At 39.6% G+C, this 19,707-nt stretch overlaps 1 protein-coding gene across 3 annotated transcripts in view; it reads left to right on the top strand.

Moving 5' to 3' along the window:
• The first annotated feature begins 10,946 nt into the window (after positions 1-10,946).
• Positions 10,947-19,707, top strand: part of IKZF4 (IKAROS family zinc finger 4) — a 66,041-nt gene continuing 57,280 nt past the window's right edge. For all 3 annotated transcript variants that reach the window (XM_014070354.2, XM_014070358.2, XM_014070356.2), the window contains exon 1: positions 10,947-11,103. The gene's annotated coding sequence lies outside the window, so the exon portion shown is untranslated. The remainder of the gene's footprint in view (positions 11,104-19,707) is intronic.

The raw sequence follows: 19,707 nt of genomic DNA, 5'->3' as shown, positions 1-19,707 counted from the left end.
CTCATACCACCCTCATGGAGTTTGTTTCTGACCGTTTGAGCAGCCACATGCACATTTGTGGCCCACTGGAGGTCATTTTGCAGGGCTCTGGCAGTGCTCCTCCTGTCCCTCCTTGCACAAAGGTCCTGATGCTGGGTTGTTGCCCTCCTACGGCCTCCTCCTCTCCTGATGTACTGGCCTGTCTCCTGGTAGCGCCTCCATGCTCTGGACACTACGCTGACAGACACAGCAAACCTTCTTGCCACAGCTCGCATTGATGTGCCATCCTGGATGAGCTGCACCACCTGAGCCACTGTGGTGGGTTGTAGACTCCGTCTCATGCTACCACTAGAGTGAAAGCACTGCCAGCATTCAAAAGTGACCAAACCATCAGCCAGAAAGCATAGGAACTGAGAAGTGGTCTGTGGTCACCACCTGCAGATCCACTCCTTTATTGGGGATGTCTTGCTAACTGCCTATGCTTTCCACCTGTGGTCTATTCCATTTGCACAACAGCATGTGAAATTGATTGTCAATCAGTGTTGCTACCTAAGTGGACAGTTTGATTTCACAGAAGTGTGATTGACTTGGAGTTACATTGTGTTGTTTAAGTGTTCCCTTTATTTTTTTTGAGCAGTGTAGTTACTAAGGTTCTTGATAAATGACTATGAAACTTTGAAAACCTGGTATCACTGGATCATGTTCAACAATTTTGTTGAATTAACATTAACTAAAAAGGTTTTTAAATTGCATTTTGAATAAATCTTCATTTAATTGTTACAGTTTTGAATTTCACTGTTACTATCTTCCTTCCGTCGTGCAAACTGCCCAGTCACATGAGCCCCCAGCCACGCCCACCAAGCCACGCCCACAGAACGAGTCATAAAAAAATTTGCATTCCACCACTGAGGATCAGTTTGTAGCACCAAGGGAGCAGTGGACTGAAAAGGTTTGGGAACCACTGCCCTACATGAAGTCTGCCAATCGGCTCTTGTTGCACGAATACACCACAGCAACTCTTCTTGTAAGCTATTATTCTGGGAAGGCTTTGCGGTCGCCTAGAATCCGTAATATTGGAATAAGAAACCTGAAATATTCCCAGCTGCTTTGATCTGCTCTCAAGAAACAGAGACTTGCTTATGCCTGGCTTAGTGGTTTCCCCTCTGTATTTCAAATGTGGGTGTGTTGTAACCTTGGTTAACATGCCTTCATTAACTTTGCCGCTATAATTTTATTTATTTAGTAAACAACTTTAGACAGCTGTCCAGGCGACTTAGGAAAAAAATTTTTAAAAATCCACCATGTAACAAACCCCCTCACCCCCATGACAGCCAGAAGACAATAAAATCAGTCATTTGATTGTCTCCATCTTCCATTCATGGTTCCCAGGCCTGCTTTCTTTTTCCCCAGCCACATTTTTAGGTTTTTTTTTTTTTTTTTTGAAAAGCAGCAGGCTGGGGACCACCCATACCTTTGGGAGAATAATGTCCCATAAAGAAGGGACCACCAGAGAGAAGGACCTTTTTTGTGGCCCCACCAGATAATAATCCCTAATTGATGGGATCTCTAACATGCCCTGCCTTTCTATTCTGGTGGGCTGGGGGCAATTTCTTGGTTTTGTTAGTGCACCTTCAGATTCTGCTGAAATAAGAGTTTTGTTTAATTTCTCATTCTTACGTAAAATAGGTTGGTTGTCCCAGATATAAAACTGAATAGGATTCTTGAGCCATTGGCAGCCTGGGGAGAAGAGTAGATTTCATCAGCTGTTATCCTCACTTGAATTCTTTTCCGTCTGGAGACCGACCCATGCTCTTTATTTATAGAGAAGGTCCCGGACATGCCACTTTGAGAAACATTTTAAATTAAATCTCCTGAGCCAGCAGGTTTCACAGAGAGAATGGATCAAGATGAGAGACTGCCACATAGGGGGGTCCTGTTTTATGAAAAACAGCCAGGGGAGCAGAGGGGCTGTGGGCAGAAAAAATTAACACTTTCTTTGCATAGCCTGAGCTTCACAGAGGGGCTCAAGCTACTTCTTCTTGGTGGTAGCAAATATTTAACTTTTCTCCCATGCCCTGCTGAGGTTTTTTCTGTGCCATCTTGACTGATGTTGTATCTTCCCTGTCATCTTTCTTGATACAGGTAGTCCTCGGCGTACAACCATTCATTTAACGACCGTTTGAAGTTGCAATGGCACTAAAAATGTGACTTATGACCATTTTTCACACGCATGAGCGTTGCAGCATTCCCCGTGGTCATGTGATCAAAATTCAGATGCTTGGCAATTGCTTCATATTCATGACGGTTACAATGTTCCAGGGTGATGTGATCCCCTTTTGTGACCTTCTGACAAGCAAAGTCAAAGGGGAAGCCAGATCTGCTTAACAACCGTGTTGCTAATTTAACAACTGCAGTTATTTGCTTAACAACTGTGGCAAGAAGGGCTGTAAAATGGAGCAAAACTCAATTGATAGCAGTCTTTCCTACAGAAATTTTAGGCTCAATTGTGGTCATAAGCTGAGGACTACCAGCATAGATTAGAGCTATTAAAAAAAAAGTCACCTAAAAATAAGTGTCAGATTAGCTGACCTATAGGTGGGATGCCACCAAAGAGAAAATTGTTCCCTGCTTGTGACCTATTGGTTTTTATTTGGCACTAACACCTTTAGAAGAAGCTGTAACCATGATTTTTGCAATTTGCCAGTCTCTTCAACTGTCTGAAATCTAAGATACAAGGCTCTAAGATACAATACGAGCCCCAAAATTATATCTAGGAAGGGAAAGAAAGCTGTGGACCTTCCTATAAGGTGCTAAACCACAGTTTAACTATGAGCTAATAAACCATAAATGGTGCTGAAGGACTCATAAAGCTATGGACCATGTTTTATACCTGTCAATAGCCGAGTTCACAAAACATTCTAGTTCAAACCTAAACCAACCACACAAAATAGCTGAAGGTGTCATTGGACCAAGTTCCTTTTTGCTGCCCAACATTGAATTTTTGTTACATTACTCTTTGTCCCCTTTCACTCAGGGCCATCCTGTTTGAGAGCAGTAGATCCAAAACAGCTGGGGGGCATCAGGCTTGCCCGCAGGGGGTCCTGCAGAAGCTCTCCTGCAAGATTGCTTTGTTGCTCTGGGCACCAGTTCAATCCGGCAGCTGGATTGATTCCTCCAGGTTGATTGATGAGTTTGTCTGCCGTTCTCCTGCATGTCAGCACTGCAGCACGGCTGTATCAATCCTCAGTGGTAGAGAAAGGGGTCAATGGAGGGAGAGCATTGCTGTGGATATATTGTCTTCCCCTCTTCGATAGGCTAAAGTAAAAAAAAAGAGAATGAAAAAGTATCCAATGAAAGTTCTCTTGTAACACTTTCCAAGCGCTGGAAGTTAATTTTGGATTTTTTTTTTTTTTTAAGCATGCATCCTCCCATAAAAAGTGATTTTGCTTTTTCTACCTGTTTTTTTAAAGATGCTATTTGCTGCCCCCTGTTGGGGAGTGGTAGGAAATGGTTTTATTTCAATTATGCTTTTCTCTTATTGGGGACTTGTAGAAATTCTATGGTTAAATGGATCTTCCTCCCTGTCACATATAGCACTTTGTAAGGGGAAAAACAATCAGGAATTGTTTTACTTTTGCTGAGCTAACTACACGTTGCAAGTCGTTCCCACGAATTCTTCTGCTCGGTTAAATCTTGGATCCTAGGATCATCGGTGGTGGAGAAAGGACCTTGCAGTAATTCAGCAACAGAGGCTAATCCCATGTTGGCTGGTGTTGGATCATGATGACTCTCGCTCTCAGGCAAAAATTAACTGGTTGGAAATGGTTGAAGAGCAGCTCCCCGGCGCGTGCATGCTTAACTTCCAGTTTCCGGTGTGCACACGTGTGCCTGTCACCTGGTCTTTCAATTTCTAGTGCTCCCGTGTGTACAAAGACTAGCAGGTCGGCATGCATGTGCACGCTGGAACCCAGAAGAGCAATGGGCAACGGCTGACATGCGTGCCACTTCTAGCATGTTTGCCATAGTTTCACCATCATGTCCCTAAGAGTTTAATGATCAGAGGAAGAAACTTAGGAAGGACCTGCCCTAATTGATCAGAGGATCGGTTAAAAGTGACGGCAGGGAATTTGTACTTTTAGACTTGCAAGATTCTTTAATGCAGCCTTACAAGAAAGTAGAATTAGTTCATCTAGTCCCTTTTCCTGTCTGGTTCATCTGAGAGGGCTGATACTTAAGAGCATGTACTCCTCCCTTATAAGCATCCCTGATCATAGCTAGGGGGGAATAAATTACAAGAAGCTGTTTTAGGACCTTAAAAAGAGTCCAAGGAAGAAGGGAGCTGCCCTTTTATTTTCTCCTGCCCAATGCTGATTTTCTCAGTGTCCCCCTAGCCAATGGGGGAACCCCAGGGTCAAACAGGTAGAATCAAGGAGAGAGATCAAAGGTGATGAAACAAAATGTTTGCCCATTGTCTCAAAGTGAATGTCCTGTTACTCAAGGAGATCTAGCTAATTAGGCAGAAAGAACAAAACAACAATATGAACTTGTTGCCCTTCCTGTGTTTTCAAATTACAGTTCTCATAATCTGTTCAGCCTTTAGTGGTGATTGAAGGACATCAGGTGGGCTATAGCTAAAAGACTGTCCAGACGGTAGTGGCTGTGCTGTCAAGGGCCTTGTCCATTTGCTATGGCTGACCCTGTAAGACAGCCTCCTCCAAGCGGATATCTTGGTGGTTGGCTGGAGATGTTGAAAGTTCCATAATACATCTGGGTTGCATCATTTTGGAGAGAGACCTCAGGAAATTGCCATCACATCTATAAGCACAGTTTTATATTTTGTTGGTTGGCTTTAAGAATGGCATAGAATCAGCAACTTGAAAATACAGTGAGAACGTCTAATTATATCAGGTTGTAGATTCTCTGTTCATAGGGAGTACAGTTTTATATAATGGAGCTTTCTTACTCTGTATTTCAGGCTGTGGAAATTTCTTTTTTTTGCAATTTTTTAATTTTTAAACATAAAAAGCAACATAAAAAAATTCTCATCCATTACATACAGCATGTTGTTTGGTTACAAGTGTTTTTGCATCCATATTCTCAATTACATATACAATCACAGATTTTCTGTCTAATATAACTAGATACCTCACTTTCATTGTACAACATACATTCAATTACGATTAATATTTCTTTCTTTTCAATAAACCTAATTCCCTTACATTCTTGATTGTCTGTTTAATAACAATATACCTTTATATAATCACATTCCTTTCTGAATATTTTTACAGTATAAAAGAATTTACCAACTGTTTATATTTATATATCACTATTTTCAATTATTTATAATCCCACCAATCATCCATCGAGTATGCTTATGTTCATTATTGTCCTTGTACATCATACATTCAAACAAAAATGTTATTCCTTCATTTTTTAACAAGGTATTCTAAATAGTCACTTCATATATATACCAATTTTTTATTACTTCCTTATTAGAATTATTTATCAACAACAGGATATCTTTATAATATACACTTAGGGTATACATTATATCACCAATCCTCTATCAAATGTACATAGATTCATTATTATCCTTATCCTTCATTTTAAAACAAAAAATTCTAAATTATTCAATTCATTCATATATATATATGTCTTTCGTTGTATCATTATTAATCTATTTAACAACATAATTGTATTATCACTTATCTCCTTCAATTAAAACATAAGTAAAACATTTTTCACTTCCAGGTTTTTTTTTCCCCAGCCACTGATAAAACAAATCCCCTATCTTATAAAATTGCTCATTGTCATGTTCTCTAATTTCAAATGTCAATTTGCTCATTTCAGCACACTCCATTATTTTTCAAATAACTTCTTCCTGTTTTGGTATTGTTTCATTTTTCCAGTTTTTTGCAGATACGATTCTAGCTGCTGTTAAAACGTTTACAATCAAATATTTTAAGTCTTTGTTATAGATTTCTGGTATAATTCCCAGTAAAAAAAATTCTGGTTTAAGATCTATGGTTTGTGTATCATTTTCTCCAACCACATGTGAATTTTACTCCAGTATCTTTTGGCTTCAATACAAGTCCACCACATGTGGTAATATGAGCCTGGTGTCTGATGACATTTCCAGCACTTTTCTGATTTATTCTTGGACATTCTTGCAATTCTCGTTGGGGGTAGATGCCACCTGTAAAACATAGGCTGTGGAAATTTATGTCTTTGCCATCTAAACAGACCAACTGATCTTCATAGCAGCTGGGAAGAAAGATCAGTCAACCAGCTAGATAAATGATAATCCTCTGGATATCATTGTCTTGAGCAGTCTGAACCTACCTGCAGAAACCAGTATAACTAAGTAGTGGTTCCTTATATTCTGTTTATGATCTTTCTTCATTCCAAACTTATATAGGAGGTTTTTCTCAGGAAAAAAATCATTTGTTGTGTTACATTTGAAAGACTTCCCACTCCCCAATAGTACTTACTAAAAGTTCTACCTTATTTTTCATTCCGTCTTTCTATACTTTCTCCTTCCTCTGTTATAAGTTGTGGATGATGTTTTCTTGCTCTTGTTAGATAAGAAACAACCAGGGATGAGCTAACAAGACCATCATTTTGTAAAATTGTGTTCTGGTACAGAACACCAGGGAACTCAACCTGATGGATGGATTTTGCTGCCTTTGAATCAATGTTGAATCCTGGTAAATGCCTGGACCAGTTCCTGCAGTCATCTAGGCAAGATTTTCAGAAATAGTTTGCCATTTCCAGGGCTGAGAGAGGGGGCTGGCCCATAGTCATCCAGCTGCTTTTATGGCTCAAGCAGGACTAGAAAACAACAACAATTCAAACCATAAAAACAAAATGCTTTCTGACCCCCAATTGAAAACCTTGGCTCCTTCATTAAGAGTTGTTTTTAAAGGTGGTTCATTCATTCAAAGGTTCGTTGTTATAGACAAATTCAGAAAACTGGGTTGAATAAACCATGTTATTAAACATTGGTCAATATGATACAAATATAAACTTTGGGATATGGTATGTCCCAATATGCATACAAAATGGATTATACTAGGTGCGGTGTGAATATCAGAGGGCTAAGATGATGAAATAAATTGTAACCTTTTTTAAAATGCCATTGTTAAAACCTTAATAAAACAATGATCCCACCATAGATTGAAAATAGAAGAGACATGGGTTCAATTCCGTATTATTTGGTTTTGAACCTGGTAGGTTGTGTGAACCCTGCCCCTGTAGGTTATGCTTAACCAAGTGTCAGTTCCACCTTGATGTGAAGCTTGAACTCCAGCAAAAACTAGCTAACCTATATAGCTGCAAGTTCACTATAGTGTTTTACTTAGCATACCCAAATGTCTGAGAATGACCCCAAGCACAGACAGTAAAGTAAGAAAGATGACTTTGTTGTGAGATCCATAGGAACCTGCCATTAGCTAGGCAGAAGGGGCTGAAGCACTTTTAAAGTCCAGAACAACTGGACAACATTCGGAAGCAGCTCAAGACAGACACTCCCTAATCCACTTCATATAAGAAGGGGGAGGAGATCCAGCACAACCAGTCTGTTATTGTTCTGTTATAGCCATTTCAACGAAGGTAGTTTTAGCTTTTTAGGGGAACTAATTTCCTTGTCTGGTCTACCAAATGTGGCCAATGAACCATACTAAACTCTAAAAAAAGTTAGATGTGGACTTATCTTTGGTAAACCAAATGCTGCCTGGCTATGCCAAATGAGGCTGAATTAGTGTCAGAGAACTGTACTATGAAAATAAACAGTTGCTTAATAAAATGTATGAGAGGTGAAAACATTGCTTTTGTCTCAGAATATATTCTGTTTTGACCCCAGTAACTTTTTTTAAAATACATTAAAAAGGAACAGTGTATGGTATAATTTGAGGACACTCGTGATTCTGTTTGCCTCCCAGGACTGATGTGTTTGAAGTACATCTTGAACCTAGATCAAAGAGATTCTCAGAGACAAAGGTAACATAGATTATATCATCAGTGCTGCTGCTCTGTCCTATTTATATGTGGGAGAAAGTGTTTTAATTAGCTAATTCAGCAGCAATAACCTCCAAAGAGGGTCACATTAGCACACATAGGATGAAAACAACCGCTTTTAATGTATTCCTCAGACAATGCTGCCAGCTTCAAAAAGAATCTTAAAATTGATTGGGAAACAAATTTAAGCTTATTGCTAAGCATAGTTCTTCATGTGAATTTTTTGTGGGCTACTTACCTTTCTAATTATCCTATGGGTACAATACGTATTATGAACAAATGAGAACTACAAAATTTGTACTTGAGTAGACATTTAATCCTAATCTATCACAAATATGAAAAACTTTTACAATATTTGGCACCTATGAAATGATCCTATAACGTCCAAATTTGTGCCTCTGCAAATTAGTATTTTTCTGAAAACTAAATCCTCTTCTACCCACAGCCTTATTTCTGTGAATTAGGTAATCACAATTCTAAATTGTATATAAATAAGTTAAGATGTTAATTTTAAGATATTAAAATAAAATTGTTAGTTTCTCTCCAGGAGATAGGTTTCCATTAAAAATATGGACTCATTGTCTGTCTTTATCGCATCTTTTCAAATCATCACACACCAGGTAGACTGTTTATTGATCACAGTCTCCTTACACATTCTTAATATTGATTTATACTTTTTGAAATACTGCCCATTTTAATTGACTTTTGGATTGATTTGATGTGAAATTTTGGAAATTTCGTATACTATCCTGCTACCAGTGCTTTTCTCATCAACTGATCATTTTAAGACTTTGTGAGGGAATAATATTTAGAATGTACGTCTTATGGCTTGGTAAGTGGGAATACTCAAGTCCATTTTCTAACTATGGGCGTTTCCACACTGCCAATCACTTCTATTTCCCAATTGCTCAAAGCAGTTTGAAAACTTTGTGGATTTTGCATCTGTGGCAGGAAGAATTACTGCATCTCAGAATGAAAAAGGGAATAGAAGAAGAGGCTTGAACAACAGGGCTTCTATCAAACCATCTCCAGGACATGGTGAAAATAGGTTGTTTCCGTTATTTCATCTTGGGGAGCGAATGAGTTTTTTCTCTGTGTGGAGAATCCAGTTTTACTTATTAAACCTACCTTCTTAGAGCCCTGTGCCTGGAATTAAGTGCCAGAGGGTTTCTGGTGCTTAGGTTCACAAGCCTATACATATGTCTAGTTATTCGAAAAGCAAATCATTATAATTTAGGGAGCCATCTAAATCCATAGACTCTGGGGCCACCAACAGTATAACATTTCAGAACAGATAGAGCCAAAGAAGAACAATGTAACATCCAGATTCCGAAAAGGAAAAAAAAAGAAACATTTGAGCTAACATCAAATTAAAAGAAAGCCTTACCACGGATTTTATTAATCCAATGCGGGGGGAGGGGGCAAGCTTGGGACTTTTTTAAAAAACGGGCAGAATGGGAGCCATATGGATCGGCGTAGAGACGGGATGATGGTTTTTGGAACCCTTGGGTGACATTCTTTGATCGATGGGTACGGAGCCTGCCAACCGTCTCCAATTATACGGGTCGGGCAGAAATTATCGGATTCCAAAAAGTAAATGACTTTATTTAATTTGGAACAATTTCGTGGTGAGGAAACATTGTGTCTCGGGCAGCAAAAGCAAGACGATCAGGTGGCTCCAAAACACTAGAAAATCTCTTCCGGGATCGGCTTACTTGAAGTTACAGCTGGGTGGCCCGAAACCACGTCTTTATTTCCCATTTCTTGGAATTGACCTTCTCATACGATTCTTGTTGTTCCTGTCTACTTCCAATGAATTCGGGCTGATCGCTTACACGGGATGTGTAACTTGTGGGGCTCAGCAAGTATAAATTCACACGCTATCGTATTAGCAAAACAGTAAGTCAAGAAACACAAACTGTGTGCGTTGTTGCAAAAGAAAAAAAGCGGCATTTAATTATTTATTATTAATTTACGCATGCATGCAAACCACAGAAGGTGCCAAGACTCTACAAGACTCCGGCCTGCTTACAACTCTAAGAATAGGAAACAGTAACACAAGAACCTTTCAGACATATTCAGATACATGAGTGACAAACTAAATAAATATTCAGATACTGAATATTACGGCATTTTCTTTTTTTCAGGGGAAACCCACGCGTCCGATTTTACGCCCGAATTTGCGCTTGAGGAATCGGCCATCGAATCGCAACACAACAATAAATCGATATCAATATTATACGGAACACCAACGTGCGCCAGTATTGGTTAACACAAAGCGGCATATATTCCCAATACTGTAACTCCCTGCTCCTATTTTTGTTTAGGCGTTGGGACATATAGAAAAGCCTGAGGAATCTCAAGTTAATCAATACTGGCCCACTTAGTTCCCACTGTTACGGGATGGATTGACAACGGCAACTCTCTTTATTAAGGAGCCAAGCCGGGGACACTTGATCGCAACCGCCGCTATTAATGAAGCTCACACACGCCGTACTCGGCTCCCAGACACGCCCCGCTGCTTTCTTTTGCTATTACTAGCGCCCCCTCTCGATGCTCTCGAAGTTCGGCTGCGCCGCCTTCTCTCTCCTCTCACCATTCCGAACGCCCGGTTTGCCTCTTTTAACACGCTAATCGATACGCTAGGCCTTCGGGTTTGTCCTTGCAATTCAGGAATCTCCGGATCGAGGCTCTTTTCTCACCCCCTTCCCGGCTACTACGCTTCTTTCTCATCTCTCCCATCGATCGGCTCGGCCTTCCACCCACTCACCTTACAACGGAACGAGTCCCTCGGAGCGCGTTCGATGCGCTCCGTGCTCGGCTCCCCCCCCCGCCCCTCTCCTTGACGGAACGAATACCCTGGGCGCCTTTCTCTCTCTCTCTGACCACTCGAGCTTCTCGACGCTCTTCTCCCCGTGCCTGTCTCCTAGCAGAGGGACCGGAAGTGGCTCGAGGAGGGGAGGGGGGGCTCGGTCCCTCCTCAGGTGAAGGCGCTGCTGATGGAGCCGCCGTTGCGGAGCCATTGAGCCCCCCCTACCCCCCTCCCAGCGGTTGGGCCGGGGGGGCCATCCCCCTTAACGAGAAGCTACCGGAGCCCCGCAATTTAAGGTGAGGAGGAAGAGGCACGGTGTACGGGGCGGGGGGGGGAGCCGGGGACAACGAGCAAGCGAAACAGCCGGAAAAGTGGGGAGTCTGAAAGTGGGGTTGAAGGGGCGATGGGGGGGTAACAGTTGGGTCAGATCTCCGGGTGCGTTTGGGAAGAAGGGACTGCGAGGTGATGATGGGAGCCAACCGAGGCAAAGTGTGGCTTTCCTTATTCGGAGTCACTATTGTAAGAGGTGGTAACTAAGGAACTGCTTTGCCAGTGGGGAGAAAAGGCTCGGAGGAAACTTGGGCTGCGCCTTGGGAAGGGGGTGGGGGAGAAGAAGAAGCAAGGATTTGCTGAGAACAAAGAGGGATTGTGTGGGTGTCTGGGGGGCAGTTGGGGAGTGCAGCTGATCGTGGGTGGTGGTGGAGGAGGAGGAAGAGGCAGCTGGCGAAGTTGCCGTTCTTGAAGTCGGGGTGGGTGGGTGTGGGGAGCTGAGCTTGGTTCAACGGATTTGGGAAAGGCAAAGGAAGAAGCGCGGGTCATTCCGATCAACTCTTGGACCGAACTGTTTTAAAAGCAATCGCGAGTCCTGTTAGGGATCGATACTTCGGAGTATTTGCCTTGTATCGAAGCTACACATCGTAGGAGGTTTAGTTTCACACCGGTAGCGATCTCTCTCTTGGACCAGAAATATGCTTCCAAACTGTAGCTTTGTTGTTGTTGTTGTTGTTATGCTTCCAAACTGTAGCTTTGTTGTTGTTGTTGTTATGCTTCCAAACTGTAGCTTTGTTGTTGTTGTTGTTGTTGTTGTAATTAATTAGCTACCATGTAGTATTTTATCTTCAGGTGCATCTTTGCCTGGAAGGGAAGGCATTTTGGAATGGTGCTTTTGTTGTATTAATGTGCGGTGTTGTTTCTTTCTGGGGAGAAAAAGAACTCTTATGTGCATTAGTTGTCGACATGGGGAGGGAGGGATGAATTTAGCTGATATTAAATCTAAAATGCTCTAAAGCTCCTTATGTAGCCTGATTGCCTGTGTGTTTTAGTAGTGTGTTTTAGTGGAGGAAAACTGCCTCTTGCCAATAAACTTGGCTAGCAGGTAGTTACTCTAAACTCCAATCTTTTGCCTGTTCCACTTCTTGCTATATTAAAGTTTGTTATAAAAATATCAACTTTAAAACATGAGAATACATTTTTCTTCTCTGTGTATGGATGCGTGTGCTTGAGAGAGATGAAAATAAATAGCAAATGCCAATATCTCTGAAAACGCAGTTTAAGAATAAATATACCTGTTGAGCGGGAGGTGATTATTATTCAAACTAATTAAAGGTCAAAGTGTAGAGGCTACCTTGTCCTGGAACCAATGGTTTATGTGAGTAGAAATCAACCCTATAGCATCCAGTATCAAATTCCAATTAGCATAGCTCTCAGGTTTGGCTGCTTTGTCATCTCTAATTAATAAAGGTTTGCTTTGAGGCAGTCAACGGATGCCCAGCCAGCTTTTGTCACAGTATACTTAAGTGACAAGTTCATGTAGGACTTTCTGATTAGTACTTCAGCTATGTTGGAGAAGTCGCTACTATGATTGTCTTGATGAAACATTTGATCACTCTCAGGTTTTGAGTGAGATTTTGCACATTACAAAACAGTTATGGAAAATGTGTTCAGTTATTGAAATCTAGCTTTATCAAATCAGAGGCTCTGTTATGAGTGAGACAGTATCTACTTTCAAAAAACATTTGGTGTGGCTAAAATGCTCTTTTCTGGTTGAATAACCCTATAAAACAGACTTCATTCTCTAGACTCCATAGAATTTTAATAAACATTCTATTGGGCAAATGAATCTTAGGATAGTTTTAAGATTGTTTGAAGGTAGAGATTTTTTTTCATCCAAACTACTGGTAGTAATTAGTCTTCAAGCTTTCTTTGCTCCCTAATGCTAATGATATGCCATGTTAGTTTCTGATCAGTGATAGTTTCTTTGTCTTCATGGATACTATAATTTGCTGACTTCAAGGTTTTAGTGTTTAATGTGATTTAATATGGATGGATTAATGAAGTTTTGTTATGAAATGAATAGTTTCTCGTTGCTGACTATTTTTTTAATGCATCATTTAGGGGATTTTCTCTTTTCAGGTCTAATAGCCTAACTTTATACAATTTTAGTAAGAACTATAATCCACTGTGTTTAACGTATCTATAAAGTTGATGGTGGTGATTTTTCAATTTTTATGGCTAAGAGAGTGACTCAGTCTAACTAGCTTAAGATAAAATAAAGATTTCTTCTATGGACAAACTGTCTGATTTATAGTTCTGAATCCAAGACATTGTATTGCATCACATCACATACAGGTTAAAAATCTGTAATTGTGATAAATGGGTAGTGTATTTTATTTAATGTTTCCTGCAAGTGGCTGCAGTGGAAATAAAAACAGTGTATCTCTAATATTTCATGGTTTGGGTTTTTTAAATAAATGATGGGGTTCTACATGTTTTAGCAACTGTCACTTTCCAAATATTATTTTATAGTCTCAAGTTCCACCAAGCATCCTTTTTGAGAACTTTGCTCAGAATGGGTGTCTAGTGACTGTGGTAAGAAGTTGTATCTTCCAATTCTTCTTTGAGGCTATAACAATGTAGTTGTAAGATTACTTTAAATTATATATGTTGCTCTAACTTTTAGTGGCCTTGGTTGTGTATATTATGAGTAACTATGGTTCATTGTAATAAATCTTTCAGTAAAATAATGTTTCTATTTTTGCCCTTTACTACTTTCATTCAAATTTTGGGACCAGAGGGCTTTAAAAATGGAATGACCAAATGGTCATTTCACTTCTATTTCTGTGTGGTAGAACACACTAAGATATGTTTTGACTGTTTAAAGATGTTCTATGCTACTACCCATTATTGCAAATCTGGACACATGACTATTAAGGGTTAAGAGTCTGAGTGGGAAATTAAGGCCATTTTCCAGAGCATCCTTTATAAAAATAGATGAAATGTGGCTCAAGAATTCCAGACCATCTTTTAGGGTGAGCAAAACAGAAAAGTTCAGAAAAAGTGAGTTGCTTTAAAATAAAATGGAATTACTAACCAAGATTTTGTGAACCAGGAAATAAATGCTATGAATAATGGATATATGGAAATATGAAATAATCCAGATGATTGAATCTCTCTTATATATGGCTATTTTTCCTCTTGAGTATGATTAAGTTTATCATAGTCAAAGATTTAGACAAGCCATCTGCCCCATTAAAGTTCAGCTCCAACCAGTTAAAACAGTTAGGGAGAAACTTCTTATAATCACATATTTCTGAGAGACTTGATGTTGCTTTTTTTCTAGCAACTGTCACAAATATGAGTCAGTTGCCAAGCATCTAAATTTTGATCTTGTGATCATGGAGATGCTGCAATGGTTGTAAGTGTGAAAAACGATCATATCCCTTTTTTCAATGCTTTTGTAACTTCAAACGGTCACTAAACAAACTCTCATAAGTCAAGGACTACCTGTATGCGGCATTCAGAATTTATTTTTTCAAACTCAATTCTGCTCTTAGGAAGAGGATGAAATGGGAGTGATTTTTGTGAATATGTTTAGATTTGGGTGTAAAATTTCCATTTTTTGTTTTTCATGGAAGAATGAGGGAAAATATTTTAATCCTATTTCAGAAAAGTTGATAATTGATTGTATGACAGTAGAACCTTCCAAGTCCTCTGTGGAGGCTGAATTGAGGCAGTAGAAAGGAGCTTTCTACTTTGGACAAAAGCATTTTTAACGTAGTCACTTGGATGGGCAATTTTAGTCTGCCAAATGAAATTACGGTATATGCTCCCGTGTTTTCAACTGCCAATAAGCAGATTACACCCAAAAGAATAGAAGAGTGGTGGACAAAAGAACATAAAGTCAGCACTGGTAAAAAAAAAATGTCCTAATTTATTACCTTTTTTGTTTGTTTATTTAGTGAATTTGTTATGCAGTATGATACTGAGGTAGTATTGTAGCAGTGGCCTTTTTCCACATGCCGTTATATGGTCTGTGTGCCACCTAATTTGAGCTCAGCTCTCTGAAACTGAGCAGCTTGCAACTTATAATCATTTTGTAAATACTAGTATATAAATATAATTTATCCTGTTCTCTATTATTATCCTGGTGTTCCTAATATATTTGTTCTGCAGCAAGCTGATGATAGTGATGCCACCCAATTATTCACAGATTTTAGTTGATTTAATTCACATTCATTTTCATATTGCAGCGGTAGAACAATTATAAAGGAAAAGGCACACTTTTATTTTCAGATAATCTATTAATGTCATAACAGAAATTTTAACTTTATGATAATTTTGAGGGGAAAGAAGAAATACCTCCTTTAAAATTGCAGTTGCCATTTGCATTTTTTGAAAGTAGTTCTGCTATTCTAGTGCTTGATTATTTGAGTCAGCTACTTAGGCTACTTTGCATGTACATTTCTGCCCATTTATCTGGAATTAAATGCCTTGAACTCAGTGTAACTTGATACTTAGTAATCTACACAATATATATGGGACTGAGCTATAAACATTTTTATTGTAATTGCTATTCAATAAATATTTCAGTTTTAATTTTTGTACACTGTTTGAGACAGAGGATAATATAGGATGAAGCCATGTCAAAGACCCAGAGAGAAAGTTATACAATAGGTACCAGCTACAAATCTGAGTGTCTGAGATCTTACTAGAATCTGGACTCATGCAAAGAATGAGGGTTTCTGTGTGTGTTATCTATGCCAGTTTGTCAGTAGCAGCCCTATTATTATGATTATTCTGTAGCCAAAACAAAGTTATGAAAAAAAGAGAGGGAGCTATCCAGAAATCCAGGAAAGAGCCAAGGTTTACAGAAACCAAAGAGGGGGAGGAGAGAGAAAGGGCACCAATTTCCCAGAAAATAACAAAGTGAGGGCTTGAGTCTGTTAGGTGACCATGGAATGCTATCTTCTGGTGACAATAAACCTCACAAATGAGAGGGAATAAAACATCCTGGAACAGGAAGGCCTGCTTTGGAATATTGATGCTTTCGTCTAACAGTTTCTGCCTGTGACATCTCAAAATGCAAGAGCTTTTGCAGAACCTTGAGAATTCCAAGTAATGCTGTTTTATTTTTCTGCTGGTTACAATCACAGTGATAAATAAATATGACAAGATGCTTGTTGCAAACAAAACTCTGAGCAGAGATTCCCTACCATCCTGACCATGCTCAGCCAAGAGTCCCCATCTTCCCACATCAAAATGTGTTGGAAAAGTACTTAATAAGAAGCAAAATAGATAAATGAAGAAGTAGAGCATATTTTACACACTTACTGCCACTTCGCTTTAAGTGCTTGGAGTCCTGAACAAAAGAAAACAAAATGGTTAACCACTCTGCAGTGTCCAGTTTTTTCCAAGAATCAGTGAATACTCAGAATTGTTTACTTAGTATAGCCCATTTTTCCAGTCCCTGAAAGCTTCAAACGTTAGATGTCATCACATGATCTATGCCTGTCATGATGCCTAGACCTAGTGTGTGTAAACTAGTCCCTTCCAGTTTACAAAATCCTTTTAGCCGTTTACCTGCCTGCCTTAGAGAGCTGTCTTTTCTGCTTTCTACATAAGAAAATTCTACAACCCCCCTCCCCCCCCAAGGATTGCTAACCTGTATTTTTCCCATGCCTGTCCTATACATAATTGCCTTGGAAGTCTCACAGAAATAATCCAATAATTGGACAGATGTGTTATTATGTAGACGTAATGCAATGACTTCTTGCTGAATTCCCTTTATTATATACCCTAAGGCAGGGGTCAGCAAACTGCGGCTCTGGAGCCGCATGTGGTTCTTTCCTCCCTCTGATGTGGCTCCGTCACCAGTCGGCGCCACAATTTTGAGAGGAACTTCCGGTGGAGGGGGAGAGAAGCACAGTGCGCCAGGCGAAGACTCTATGGCAAGGGGAGGGTTTTCCAGTTGTCTCCACAATTGATAGGGCTTTCGGTTATGATAGGTAGAGGAAAAAGTACGCCGCGCTAGGAGGAGACTCTATGGTGGGAGGAACTGAACTTCAGGTCAGCTCCAGAATTGAACAGGGGGCTTCCAGTTAGGACCTTTGTGGCTCCCTGTGTTTTCTGTGGGAAATAGGTCCAAATGGCTCTTTGAGTGTTTAGGTTTACCGACACCTGCCCTAAGGCATGATACTTTTATGAAGAGGACTCTTTCCTTTTCCAAGTGTTTGCAATGTTCCTTGGCCTCCAGAAAAAAAAAATATTGTGGGTTGGCCCTATTTTCATGACATAGAATTTAACGGGTGTGTGTTTCCCAGGAAGATGAACATGGCATGGGGAATTGGGAAGGTGAACTACCCTCCTTTTAAAAAATTCTCCTTTTCTGGGATTTGTGTCTTGCTCTACAGTATATTCAACCACAAGTTGATAGGGAACTGGCAAAAAAAGATGAAGTGTGGAAGTGTGTGTTTGATATGGAAATACCTGCATGAATGTTAAAATAATGCTCACATTACTTTGGCAGTGGTCCATAAATCATTTTTAAATCATTATTATTGACTTCATTCCCCATAAGTTTTTCACTTCTTACAGAAGACCGAGACATTCTTAACATCAGTGCTTAATCCTTTAGGAATAAACGTACCTTGTGCAAGTGGTTTGAAGAATTTCTGTGTATTTTTCTTCAGAGAATATCCTTTTAGTATATGAACCTACAAGGCAGACCTAAGGGAGATACTGAGAGCTCTCTTTGAAATAAGCATAAGTGCTAAATGGAAAGGTTTCTTTTTAATATTAAATGCTTGAATTTTAAACAACACTAAGATTATTCTGACAAATGAGCGTATCATAGGTATGGGCTGCAACAGCATATAGTGCATTTGAGGTATATAATAAATATGCATGTAATTTTTAATTAGTAAACTAATAGAGCTGAACATCTATGGAAGAGAGCTTTTGATAAAGATTACTACCACTAAATGGCCATTAACCATGTTAGTACAGTATCCATGTGGTTAGCTAAATACCTATTTAGTAATGTTTCAGTCTTTGGAAATGATAAAATGTGTTAAGAAAAGCATGTGTTGCTACTACTGAGTTTTTAAACACAAAATTATAAATAGTTATTTAACTAAAACCTGATGTTTGAGATTTTTCAGAATACAGGGGGTCCTCAACTTACAACAGTTGGCTTAGTTACCATTTGAAGTTACAATAGCATTGAAAAACATGACTTATGACCATTTTTACACTTACAACAATTGCAGCATCCCCATGGTCATGTGATCAACATTCAGACGCTTGGCAACTGGTTCATATTTATGACAGTTGCAGTGCAGTGTCCTGGGGTCATGTGATCACCTTTTGCAACCTTCTGACAAGCAAAGTCAATGGGAATTCACTTAACTACTATGGCAAGAAAAATTGTAAAATTTGGCAAAACTCCCCCCTCCCTTTGTGTCAGAGGCACGGTTTAAGGTGCTTCCCTGTTGAAAGGATTAGCTGGTGACATCAACTGGGAGATGCCCATGGGGGCTTGTTTCATGTCTCCGTCAAGGAGCTGGAGCAACTGATAGGAGCTCATCCCGCCACATATTAGCACTTAGGTCTCAAATGCAGGCTTGCTAACCTCCAACCCAGAGTCCGAACCATTTCAGTTCGCGATCCTGGCAAAACTCACATAACAACTGTCTTACTCAGCAATAGAAATGTTGGGCTCAATTATGGTCATAAATTGAGGACTATCAGTATAGGTGATGGGAGGCAGAGGAAAAACTTATCTACATTTGTGGTCATGTAGGGTGATTCGTGGTCTTGCAGTACGAGCCGTTGATGGCGCAGTAGCTAGAATGCAGTATTGTACGCTAATTCTGCCGACTGCCAGCAGTTCAATCCTGACCGGCTCAAGGTTGACTTAGCCTTCCATCCTTCCGAGGTCAGTACGATGAGGACCCAGATTGTTGGGGGCAATATGTTGACTCTTTAAACCTCTTAGAGAGGGCTGTAAAGCACCGTAAAAGTGATATATAAGTCTAAGTGCTGTTGCCAGTCCTGCTATTGTTCTATGTAAAAAGAATTGAAAAACCCTGGGAACTTAACCTTGAAACATGGAAAGCAATTCAGAACTCTAATTAAAGTAAGTATTAATCTTCAAATTTATACAAAGTCCAATTCCAACTCTCTTTTAACATCAGTTTGATTCAGAACCGTTTACATACATACAGGTGCAGTGCTGGTGGTAATAGAATGCCTCTCCTTCTCCTTCCTAATTCCTTTCTATTCTTTTCACTAAGGTTCTCTGTGCCACAGTTACAAGTTCATGGTGAAGAGAATCAACACTTGCCTAAATATTGAGAAAACATTTTCTTTGGGGCTGGATATTTATTTGTTAGCTTTTATTAATTTACAAATAAAAGGGATATTTTTCAGCTAGAAATATTTCTACTGATCCAGATTTCCCCTTCCTCTGTATAGTTGGTTCATCTGACTAACCTCTCTTTGCAACAGGAGTGGAAAACCAATATTCATAGAGGAAATTAGGCTTCTGCTGAGGGAAATGATGGTTGGGGAAAAACAGTAGAATCTTCCTAGACCTGACTAAGATTTCCCATAACTCAATA

The sequence above is a fragment of the Thamnophis sirtalis genome, unplaced genomic scaffold (genome assembly GCF_051295495.1).
Source record: "Thamnophis sirtalis isolate CommonGarterSnake01/CBP01778 unplaced genomic scaffold, rThaSir2_p1.2 scaffold_3, whole genome shotgun sequence".
NCBI lineage: Eukaryota > Metazoa > Chordata > Lepidosauria > Squamata > Natricidae > Thamnophis > Thamnophis sirtalis.
Note: the sequence above shows the minus strand (reverse complement) of the source record. Positions and strands in the feature narration are given on the sequence as shown.